Source organism: Pinus tabuliformis, chromosome 1_1 (genome assembly GCF_031772625.1).
Source record: "Pinus tabuliformis cultivar Carrire ecotype Pingquan chromosome 1_1, CPIR1, whole genome shotgun sequence".
In the NCBI taxonomy this organism is placed as follows: domain Eukaryota; kingdom Viridiplantae; phylum Streptophyta; class Pinopsida; order Pinales; family Pinaceae; genus Pinus; species Pinus tabuliformis.
The window spans coordinates 762521723-762534905 of record NC_142297.1 but is presented as its reverse complement, the minus strand read 5'-3'; the positions used below and the strand labels follow the sequence as shown (position 1 = coordinate 762534905).

The following is a 13183-nucleotide window of genomic DNA, read 5'->3' as shown; positions in this document are numbered from 1 at the left end:
TTCTCCCATTATGGCCAAAATAAAATTTTGGTTCCAATTTTTTTTTTTTTTTTTGTTAAATAAGGAAACTTTTGTTGATCTAGGATGTTTTTGATGTAGTTGTTGATGTGGCACCTCAGTTCCACATGTCACCCTAAGAAGTTGCAACATCATCTACTTGGCCACCTTTATTTGAATTGTCATCTCTCTCTCTCTCTCTCTCTCTCTCTCTCTCTCTCTCTCTCTCATCCCACATCCTTTCTCTCTCTGCTCCTATTTCTTATCCCACATCCTTTCCCTCTTGGCACATAAGTTTCCCTCGCACTTTATCAAATGATGGATATTGAAGGAAAATTCATGGTTGTGAAGCATCACAACAGATTATCATGATACACCATTTATCAAAAAAAAAAAATCAATTTGAATAATTTTTTCATCTAAAATGTTTATGATGTTAGTAAGTTGAATAAGGCACCCCTTACCAATAGAGGGGAAAAATAATTATGCAAAGCAACTTGAAGAAACCAAAACATTGTAATATAATTTAAAAAACTATTCATAATGTTGTAATGAAATAAACAACATAAAACATACATTACATAGATTATAATAAGTGACTCATTTCATGGCAAATAATAATGGAAAACAAAAATACCATATTTGTTATGTAGCAACTTAGGTTGAGCAAGGAGAAATTAATTGCCTAAGACTTCCAATTGTTGGCAATGATGTCTGCCAAATCAAAAAAACTCTTGGATAACCCCATTCATTGTCATACCAAGCAACCAATTTCACCATATCATCTTACATCACCATTGTGAGTGATGAATCCATAGTTGGGGAGACATCTGAACAACTGAAATCTATGGACACTAGAGGCTCATCACACATTGCAAGGATGCCATTAATCTCTTTATCTTCACTCTCTCAAAACGTTGCATTCACCTCCTATGTAAATGTCTTCTTCTCCACCTAAACTACCAAGTAAACAACTGATACATTGGATGTTGGCACTCTCAGAGAAATTCCATTCAGTTTCCCTTTCAAACTTGGGAGAACTAGTGCCACTACATTTTCTGCTCCTCTCGATGTTGGAACAATGTTCAAGGCTACAACTTTGGAACACCTAAGATCTCTATGACTAGCATCGAGCAGTCTTTGATCACTAGTAGATGAATGAGTTGTTGTCATGGTATCATTGATGTTTCCTGCACTAAACAAATTTAGGTGTACATTCATAAGCATATTGAATATGAGCAAAGTAATGTCCTCAAATAGGAACTAAGCAATGCCATTTCAAATCTAGATAAAAAATGGTGATCAAAAGTAGAAAATGATATGTTAGGTTTCAACAGGAAATAGGCGAAATAATCAATATATTGATCATTTAATTTAACTAGATGACACTCACCAAATTTTTTGTCCATAACTTCAGCAAAAGGAGGAAGGAAATTAGTAGTGCAGGATGCATTGCTAATAATTTCTTCTATAGTATTATATTTTTCCTTACTGACACAGCAAACATATGTAGGAATGTCTCCCTTTCCAGGAGTTGTGATCAAAAACTTCTTTACCCCAACCTGGAGATGTTCATCAGCACCTTCCCTATCAACAAACACGTTCATGCCTTCTATGACCAAATCAATCCCATAGTCCCTGCAAATACAATATGACGCATTTCATCATGAGCTAAGAAGCATCAATTATCTCTATATAATAATCCTGGAAGGCTACCCAGTATTATACAAATTTAACAATATTTTGTGGGGGTGGTAGTTGTTTCCTCTCCTAGTAGTATATTTGTCATAGGTTTTGGAGTTGTTCTGGTCATATTTTTCAGTGGAATTTGTTCAAAATTAAGTAGGAATTTGTTAAAATTGTAAGTTTGAATTGTGATATTTCTAGAATTTGAGTGTTCTATGGGTTTTTCAGGTGTCAAATCCATATATCCAAGCCAAAACACATTTTAAATAACAAAAAATCACAATTTGACAAAAAATTGTTTGACCAAAAACTCCAAAACTTGAAATAGTTAATCAATACCCTTAAAATATGCTAATCAACAAATTTGTAATACACGCACTTAGAAAATTTATAATGCACATCCTTATATTTTGTTAAATCAGGTCTTTCATTCTCTATTCTGATTTCTTTAGGTCATCAAGCCAAGTTAACCTAAGAAACCAAAATACTATACATAGAAAATAAAGAATTGACCATGTTGATTAAAGTTAGTGCATTTGAGTAATCTAATTGAGACCCAAGGGAGCCTGTTAAGTGTTGAACATGTCAATTTCACAATGCTCTAATTATTGATTTTTGAATGAACTGATAATTATCCCAAAGAATTTCAATATATGCTAAACCCAACTGTAAACATCAAGAATCTGATCCAATACTTAAGTGTAAGAAGACATCTAGCATTAACCTATCATCCTATACAAATGATTAGTTTCATGTAGTTACTTCCATGGAAGATTTATAGGGTTTTGATCTGATACAACTTTGATGACCTTGCCATCTATGGAAATGCCATCATTTCCTACTACCTGCGCGTCCATGTCAAAGGTTCCAAGAATAGAATCATATTTGAGCAAATGCAAGGCTAGTTTAACACCTCCAGTGTCATTTATGACAACCACATCCAAGGGGGAGTCCTTTTGATCGTGTCAACATCACAGAAAATTGCAACCAATCCTTCCAACCCCATTGATTGCAACTTTTATATTTTCCTCCACTACACCCATTTTTTGTCCAGATGATCCTACTTGGAATGAAAGAGCAAGGGCAAGAGGTCAAAAAATGAGATGAGTTTATTGTTTACCATGAAAATATGATACACACATTTAATGTGATGAAACAACATTTGCAAAGTGATATCAATATACACCAAGGACAGTCATTAAACAAGTATTCTATGCTTGCAATACTATAACGAGATTGAAGTATCTAACCCCTGCATGGACTAGGGAATAAAGAATGTAAATACATTAAATCAACATATACCAATAGAATGATCAAAAGCCTTAATATTTGTTTAGGCAAATTTGCCTGAAATCTGACAATAATTTTTCGGAATTACAAGTTTGATTTGTAAACTCAGTAGAAATTGAGTGCCCTTGGGCTTTTCATAGCACTAAATCCACTCTTATATTAAAAATGGATCTTAAATAACAAAAAAACCACATTCTAACCAAAAATTGTTTTTCCAAATTGTTACAAAAAAATCCAAAACATAAAACAATTAGATTCTAGACAACCCGTATTTCTACACATATGAGTATCATGAATAATTATCAGTACAAAGTGTACAACATAAGTGTGGCTGACAATCATATTGTTAAAAAGGATAGTGATATCTAAACCTCAATACATTGATCATGATACAATGTAATAGTTAATATTCATGCATAGAACTCTCATGAACCATGCAACAAGCACACACCAAAATGAACTTCAATTATGCCCCTATGACAGTTTAGATAGAGAACTAACCTCCATATAAACCAAGGCAACTACTACCAATCATTTTGGTAAATGACAATGACATGAAATCCTTAGTACCATAGCAAAATATGTTTATTTTTGTGTAGCATAGAGATGTATTCTCACATGCCAAGAGGCCTCCTAAGTTGGCCTAGAAAATTTATGAAAGTAAAAATAAAATTTCAAATTTTTATTAGGCTTCATGTAGGCTCAGAAAATACAAGTTGGCCCAGCTCATGAAGGAATGTGTCCTTAGGGGTAATTGACCCATTCAACTTGTATACATATACATGATGTGACATTTCATTTGATCACTCATCATCATCTCTCATCTATAACAATCACATGTGGGAGTAGATAGAGGATGAATTTGAATGAATTTTGGACTTGAATTATTGGCCCAAATTTCTAGAGAATTTGGAATTGTAAACCTTGTTGAAGAATAACTTCTCCTTAGAAGAAGTGTTAATGGGTTTTCTCAGAAGTTTGGATTTCTCCTAGAAAACTTATTTTCTCTATTGTGCATGGATGTCTCTTTATGTTCATTTTTGTTTCTGTTGTATATACTATTGGAATATTCTATGTATAATTGTTCAATGATATTAGTAACATTAAATAAATTGTTTGAAGATCATTAGGTAGTAATTATTAGATCAAAATATTGGTTTCTATTATGTATCTTGTAGAAAATTCAACATGGAATCAAAGCTTTGTTGAGAGAGCAGCCACTAAAGTCATCCTAAGAGAGAAGGAAGAAGGACTTCATTTGTGGAGCAAGACAGCCCTAGAAGGAGCCACATGCGACAAGCTAGAAGAGGTTGAATTAAGGAATGAACAAGGAGATTTGTTCCAGAATATCTAAGTCAAAGGCCTATCCAAACAAGTTAACAGAGGTCTAGTTAGGTCCTGGGCCACATAAAGAAGGATAAGGGTTGTAGGCCTAGCTGTATGGAGGAAATTCTAGGAAGGTTCTGCATGTCTAAAGTAGGGGAAGTTGGATAGACTTGAATTAGGGCAACTAAAGGTTGGACAGAGATGAAAGAATGCATATGTGAGGCTTGTATTGAGTCTGTTCAACCTGGTTCAGGGCTAATAGCCACAAGCTATCTCACCACAAGAAGAAGGGATGTTTTTGGGTTGTGTTTGAAGTATAAACACGAAGAGTGAGGAAGATAGGGTGGCTAAAAGGTAGATTAGGGCATTAATAAGGGTACCAAAACCTTTTGGAGACTGATAAGAATGTTGGTTGTGTTGGATGTGCAAAAACTATGAAAGTGATGTAAATAAAAAGGCTACAACCTGAATGGTTGAGGAAAGGAAGGTCGTTGAAGGTTAAAGGTAAACTTGCAAGCCTATGTTAGGCCAAGGTTGAACAGGTTTGAGACTGCAAAAGTAGGCTAATCAACAATCAACAAAAGAGAAAACAAATAGGTGATAAGTGGCTGTTATGATTAGGGATATCAAGAGTTTTTTATTTGTCTTGAAGCCTTTATACTTGTTGAAAGCCTTAGGGCTTGTGGAAATAAACCTTAGAGAAAGACTTGTAGTGTTGGATGCAAGTGGAGTTTGCAAGATGCATACTTGTTTTATCTCCTTGATAGCATGTGGAATGGCATGTGGAATGCAAGTGGGAGACCCAAGGGTGGACTTGGTGTTAATGCTAGCTTGTTGTTAAGCCTTTTATGTGGCTAGATAACTTAATGAATGGATTGATAATCCTAATCTGCATGATGAAGAAACCCTATCTCTTACAGATCATGCAAGAATGGAAAGCAACATGCATTAGCAACTGAATGTTAAGGAGGAGGATGAGAATCCACTTTAGAAGAAGATAAGGAATCCAAGCTTGATGATATTGCAAATTGACTTCATTGATTTCAACAAGGAGGCAAGGATCAAGAGAGAGTTGACAATTCCCTACAACCCTCAACAGTTTATTTTTTTTCTCATCAAGAGATAAGTACTTCCTATCTTTCTCCCTTGAATATTATGATTATCTTTATTCCTTGGTCAACCTCTTGTATTTATAATTTCTTCTTAGTTATAATTTTTTCTTCCATGCCCTCTTGAATGAGGTTTGTAGGTACATTTTGAACGCTGCCAAGGAACTGATTATGGAAATAGATGGTAGCATCTAGAAGAATAAAGAAAATTTTGTGGCAAGAGGGTTCTCCAAATATGAGGGAGTGTACCAAAACGATATTTCTTGCTCCAGTCTCTAATGGAAAACTTCTTGAATGACCTAAGATATCGAAAATAAACTCAACAAAAGTGATTGGTGTTCTAGAGGGAGAAATTGTATAGACACCCAGGACTGTGCTAGATGACTAGAAGAGATTCCAGTACCGAGGGAGAAGATAGTCAAACAGAGTGGAAGGAAAAACCTTCCAAAGAGGATGTCATGGGTTGAGATTGTCAACATGTTTAGAGATAGAAGGTATCTAAGAGCAATATGCCTTCTTTGAGGAGACAATGTCAAATAGAAAAAGGGCTTACTTGCATGACAGAGGGAGAAACAACAATAAAAATAATTGCTTGCATGATAGAGGGAGCAACAACAACAGGAGGATTTTCTTCTGTGACAGAGGGAGCAACCAAGACTACCATAGGAAGGCTTGCTTCAGTGTTAGAGGGAGTTGGCCTTGGAGATTGAAATGAAGGATTTTGGAAATATACACTATTTCTTGGGATTGGAGATTTATGTAAGAAGTTGATTAGATTCTTAATATAACTGGTTAACACCAGGCTTGATATTTTCTTTGTAGTGAACAGCTAAAGCCAATATATGGTAGATTCAAGGTAGATACATTGGGTTGTCGAAAATAATGGTGGACATACTTGTGTGATATAATAGATATGGTTTGATATATGTCAGAGGTGATGAAGTGAATTTGCAGGGATATATGGATTCATATTGGGTTGGGAGTGTAGAGGACAAAAAGAGCACATCATGGTGCTGCTTTAGCTTGGGATTGGCTATGATACCTTGGTTCAGCAAGAAGTTGACTTCTCTCACACCTAGTACAAAAGCGACAAAATATATCGTAGCTTCTGCCACAATTTGTGAAATAATATGAATTTAGAAGCTTCTTGTAGGAATATTTGATCAGGTCACTTGAACCGACATAATGTGAAGAAGGGAGAAGTGGAGTTGCAGTACACATATACATATGAGAATATTGCAGACATTCTCACCAAGCCTCTATCTATAGTGAAGTTTGTATAATTGATAGACAAGCTTTGCATGATGCAGAAAGTCTCCCTTGTTGAGAGGGAGGGTTGATTTCTTTGTAGGATTAGGGTAGGCCATCTCCTGAAGCCATAAAGGATTTTAGCTGGGTCATAAAGGACTTTGTCCAAGGGAGATGGATACATTCACCTGAGAAGCTAGAAGGACTTGGTTAGGTCATAAAAGACTATGACTAGAAATGTGAATGGCCCAAGGCAATTATATGGGAAATTTACAGGATTGGAAAAAACTTCTCCTGAGAAGCCAAAACAACTTGGCTAGGTCATAAAGGACTTTGACTAGAGGAGATAGATGTAATTCACCTAAGAATCCATAAAGGATTTTGGCTGAGGGTGAATGGTCCAAGGGAAGGTTCTCTACTAAGAGACCGAATGGGGACTTTAAACATAGGAAATTGATACATTTGTCTAAAGTGCCATACAAGATTTTGGCTAGAGGTAAAATGCCATAGATAATCACATTGCCCACTCCAGGATGGAACTATCTATAGACATACATCAACATAACAAGCTCATGAGCTTTTCTTATGGAGAAGAAATTTTAGCTAAGGGGAAAGATGTTGCAGTGAAGGAGAATATCTCCCTCACTAAGACAAAGTTTTGATTTTTGTGTAGTGTCAGGATGAATTCCCACATGCCAAGAGGCCTCCTAAGTCATCCTAGAATATTTATGAAAATACAAATAAAAATTCATTTTTTTATTGGGCTTCATGTAGGCTCAAAAAGGACAAGTTGACCCAGCTCATGAAGGGACGTGTCCCCTGCGCTAAATATATATAAACATAATGTAATACTTCATTTGATTACTTATCATCATCATCTCTCTTCTATAACAACCACACGTGGGAGCAGATAGAGGATGAATTTGACTGAAGTTTGGACTTGGATTTTTGGCACATATTTCTAGACAATTTGGAATTGTAAACCTTGTTGAAGAATAATTTCTCCTAGAAGAATATTTGTTGGGTTTTCTCCCAAGTTTGGGTTTCCTAGGGAAAACATGTTGTCACTATCGTGCATGGTTGTATCTTTATGATCTTTATTGTTTCCGTTGTATTTATTGTTGAAATCTTATGTGCATAATTGCTCAATGATATCAGTGACATTAGATAAACTGTTTGAAGATCATTAAGTAGTAATTATCAAATTAGAAAATTGGTTTCTACTAAGTATCTTATAGAAAATTCAATGCAATGAAGAGAGCCATACAGGACTTGTACATAATATAGACAACAATATTACTCTCATTGTTCTTCCCACACTTCAAAGAGGCAGCTCAAATTATAAATTTGATATGACATATGTTTTTCCTAAATGCCTCTCTTGAAATTAAAATACTACTTGTATTTATAATAAATATATCTTCTATTTCAGAATTTTCCTCCACATACAACACATCAAAAATCAGACGGTGATGAAATGACACCCAATTATATGTGGGATAATTGGATGGTGAACCATGATATGAACTCTAAAGCACTAGGGGTAATTAACTTACAACAACATAATTGTATGCTAGGGTAAACATAATGAAATAAAGCGGGCTCTCCAAACAATAGTGTAGCAATCATAAAAAAATGAGTATGAATTACGTATATAATCATGCAGCAATGTGATGACTATCACATAGGAAAAACAAACTACTAAGTTCCTTACTAAAGGAAGTCTGATTAACTCAACTTTCAGAGTAAGAAATTGTAGAAACTATCGAAAACCAGAAGATGTTGTGCATGTTTTTCTAAAACACTTGTTCAAAAAGGGTACTTGGGTATTGTCAAGTTCACAATGTGTTGCCTTAGAGATACCTAATGGGTGATAATGTGCATGGCATGCCTGGTAATTAATCAGGATGGCCACTCTTCACTTTCTGTTGTGAAAAAGATGAGTCTGAACCTTCAAAGACCTACCTGAAAATTAGATTTCTATACTAGAAAGAATATCAATTTTTGACTCAATAGCCTTGCAATGTAAAGATACAAGAGATCCAGGTGCCAGATCACTTGCACTTGATCTTCTACCACGGAAAATATTAAGCACCATGTAGTAAGCCTATTATTGGCTTACTTCCTTGTCATCCTATCCATTGAATATTAGTTTATTCTCATCCAATGGGACAATATAGAAAAGTATTTAACCAATAATTGACTTACTGAATGGTGATTAATATTTTCCGTGGTGGCACAGTTAAGCATGGGAGAGGGGATTTTGATGTACTGAATTGCTTTTATGTAAAGGAATGCAATTTCATCCCCTAGTAATCTAAGCATCAATTTCTCTCCCTATACACAAAAAATAGGAACCATTGGAAATATTTTCAAGAATCATAAGGCAATTTGAGCTATCAATCAAACACTGACATCCATTAAACTAAATTCTAGCCACATTGTCAAGTGACCTAAATAGGAACAACCATCATGATCACAACAATCTGAAATTAGCTACATACACATATACGTTAGTCTAACAATTTTACAATCTAAAGTAAAATCAAGACAAGCATGAGTGGTTTGATCCAACAAAAAAATCCCATACATACCACTGAATAATCTCAAAGCAAAGTGATTTCTAAAAAAGTAGATCAATGGTAAAGAGACCATTTTTTGGGGAAATCCAAGGAATGTTTCCTCACATAAGTAGATGGTGTTTCTTGTAAATCCCCGGTGACATTGGCGACAACCAGTTCAACTAACCCCAACTAAACCATGCATGTAAATGTGATAAAAGGATGGAAATATGGCATCCACACAGAGAAAAATGATCTCTACACTCACAACTATCACAATTATACAACAAAACAATATCCAGAGACACCAAAGTGGCCATTGTGGAAGAGAACTACTAAGACAATCAATAGTGTGATCACCTACACATACAACAGTGTGATGTCCAGTCATGGAGAAAAATTCCACTGTGGGAAGCTCCTAATTTTCTATAACTTGCTTTACTATCACAATGCCACTTTTCCATTATCAGACCAAGAAATCCACTAATTAGACCAACAACGGTGGTGGTGACTCACAATCATATATGGGATATTATCAAAAGTGTGAACATATCCTCACCGCATTAGTTTTGAATACAACTACTGAAACCATGTCCTCATTGTATTTCCTTAGGCAAGGGAAGCCACTGGAGCTCTTGAGACCTGAGTATTCGGAGAATCACTTCCTTGAAGCCTGCCCATTAACAATAGCATGTGACACATCAATTACAACTTCAACCCCAAATCCAAATGCAACTAACAAATAGAAACAAATATACTTGTTTGAATTGAATAATAATCAAATTGACTATAATAAGCTCAATACCACCATCCAATACTTCATGTAGTAAAAACACATCTAAATTAATGAATTACCAAGAAATATTCACTCATCATTCTTTCATTTGGTTAACCAATTTTGCATCAGCACATGGAATTATAATGGTGCATTAGCATTATGGCAACTACAATGAAATAAAAAAACACTATATCAAAAAAAAACCTACATGAACAAATTATTAGCTAGTATAGAATAATGCAAGAATAGGTAGACATCCATATGGTGTCAACTTGTAATTTTGAATGATATGGACATGTGAGGGCTTGTAATTTTGAATGATATGGATGGTGAGGGCTTGTAATTTTGAATGATATGGATGGTGAGTGGCATGGGCAGTAAAGTGTACCTTCAAATATGCATGAGTGTTGTTGCAGTTGGCCACAACAACCATGGAGAGTGTACCTACGGCCATAATCTCTCAGCTACAGTATTCCTGTGCACTTGTTCATAAAAAGCTTGAGATGGACTAAATTAGTAAGCTTATCAAGCCCAAAGGGTACACACCTAGAGAGTTTGTTATTGTATAACTACAGTGTCTCTAGGTTTGTCAAATCTCCAATCCCATTGGGTATGTTTCCATTTAGCTCATTCATTGAGAGATCCAAATTCACAAGACCCTTAAGATTGTTGATATTGTTTGGAATTGGTCCACATAAATTGTTCTTATATAGAAATATATATGTCATCTTTGAAAAGGAAATCAATGTGTTGGGGATCCTTCTAGATAAATGATTATGTGAGAGGTCCAAGTGTACGATATCCCTTATATCCCCTAATGTCTCTGGAATTTCTCTTACTAAACTACAACTTTTCATTCACAAGTACTGCAATGTTGACATGCTGCCAAGTTCATGCGAGATTTCCCCTTGATCCAGAGGGTTGTACACCAGCGTTAAGTTTTTCAACAAAAAGAGATTTCCAATGAAGGAGAGAACAATACCATTCAATAGGTTAGTACCATTTATCATGTTAGAGTGCAAGAACAATACCTCAATATTAGGCAAATTTCTGAATCCAGGAATGTCCCCAGAGAAATCGTTGGCTGAGAGGTATGATTTTACCACTACTCCATTTTCTATATCTCATTCCGCAAGATTCCATAGAACCTACTTCCATTGAGGGCCAGAGGCTATAAGAGACCTTAGATGCAGGTCAAATGCAATAAAATTCAACTAATCAAACTTCCAACCCCCGCACCCTAAAATGCAGGGAGAATACAACCTAGTTTTCTTTTTCCAAGGAATGGACAAAGCCCCTAAGTAGTGATATTACTGGAAATAGTGGCAATGTGCGAGGAAGATAATTTTACATCCAAACCAGAAATTGGGCCATGCCAAGAAATTCTACAACCAAATCAGGCAAAGCATGCTTTTCAATGTTTATCTACCCTATTTTTAATGGGATAAAATATAATAATTATTTATTTTTTAAATATTTTTTGGGCTAACTATTAAAAAGTGTGTAATTTTAAAAATTTTCCCCTCTAAAATATGAAACCCCTTAAATTTCAGCCCATGGGCTAAAATTCGCCCCTAAAATTTTCTATGGAAACCATGTAATGAACTCAAAAAATATGAGTCTGGGGAAAGGAAAGCTGAGGTAAAAATGACTGCTAGATGCTTAAATCATCACTATTATCTAAAAACTTTTGATTCACCCAATTATGAACCTCATATAAATCAAATTCACGCTGAGTTTCTGTTATCTTATATTACGTGTCAACTAAAGGAAACCAATTTAAATTGGGAATAAAGGGTAATATAGGGCTCTTGACGACCAATTTCGCTTTTCCATTATGTGGCTGCATTTCAGAATTTAAAGAGCATAAAGGGAAATTACCCAATTTGTACTTGAATGACAATAAAATATGATGGTGATTGCAAAAAGGAAGTGGTACACTTCAACAATATCTAGGCATAACCCTTTACTCATATAATGAAATGGGAAACAAATAAAAACTAGGAAATGCGATATTTTTAAACTAAGAGGGAAAGAAAATTAATAGCAAAATTATTGTTTTGGGAGCATCCCAATTAAATGTTTAAACGTTGGCAGGAGTTAATGACCAACGTCTATATGACTGTTAGTAGGAAATTTGGCCAAAAGTAATGTGGCGTAAGGGGGTGAGGTGACATGAATGGATGTGGTGGCATAGTTTGGACAAATGTAGTGGTGAGTTATAAGTGGAGTGTAGTAGTGGCAGCTGGTTTTCGAGTGGATTGTACAGTAAGCAGTAAGGGAGGAGAGTCCCTCAAAATTATTATGGGGAAACCACATGGTCGCAGGTCGTTTCAATTAAACCACTTTTTAGAACTGCCCCCCTCCCCATTAAACTTTGGGAGGTTGAGCGGGGGGGTTCCAAATATCATTCCTTGTCATTGATTTTGGTGGGGATGATCTAATTTTTCCAAAAGCGCCAGTTCTTTATTACAAAACGGAAAAACATCATGTCGACCTTTATTCACCATTTAAACCATACTTTTTCTAATTTAATGAAGATTTAAGGATAATCAACAAAACAACTTAGGCGGCATTTTGGCTAGCACACCCTTTTGGGGATTTATGTTTATTTACGTTTTATTTATATATCTCTCTTCTTTCCCCTTTATTTTTATTTTTATTATTCTTTTTATTTTTTTTATTTTTGTTTTTTCCTTCATTCTGTTTTTCCTTATTATTTTTCTTTTCGTTTCTATTTTTTCTTATTCTTTCTATTTTTTTTCTTATTTTCCTTTTCAAAGATTAAACAACCTAAAATGAAAAATAATTTACAACATCCCACTGGGATGAATAACTACATAATCTTACCTTGATCACTATATTTATATGATGATAACAAAACCTCATGTAGTAACCTACTAACCCCATGAATGATCTTACTTCATCCACATTCCTAGGAGATGTCCGCTCCATGGTAACTCGAATATTTTCTAGTTCCGTTGCTATACCCTCCTTGTAAACGTGTCCCAAGTAACGAACTTTTGTCTGAAATAAACTGCACTTAGTGAGCTTGGAATACTATTGCCATATGTTCTGCATGCTCTTACTCATTATTAGAATATATCAATATATTAGCAATGAAAACTATCACAAAATTGTCCAGATAAGGATGCAACACACTATTCATGAAACACATGAAAGTAGTT

The 13183-nt window shown here is 35.1% G+C and overlaps 1 pseudogene; it reads right to left on the bottom strand.

Annotated features, from left to right (window-relative positions):
* Nucleotides 1-682: 682 nt before the first annotated feature.
* LOC149216259 (glyceraldehyde-3-phosphate dehydrogenase A, chloroplastic-like) lies at nt 683-10449 on the bottom strand (annotated as a pseudogene).
* Nucleotides 10450-13183: the final 2734 nt, after the last annotated feature.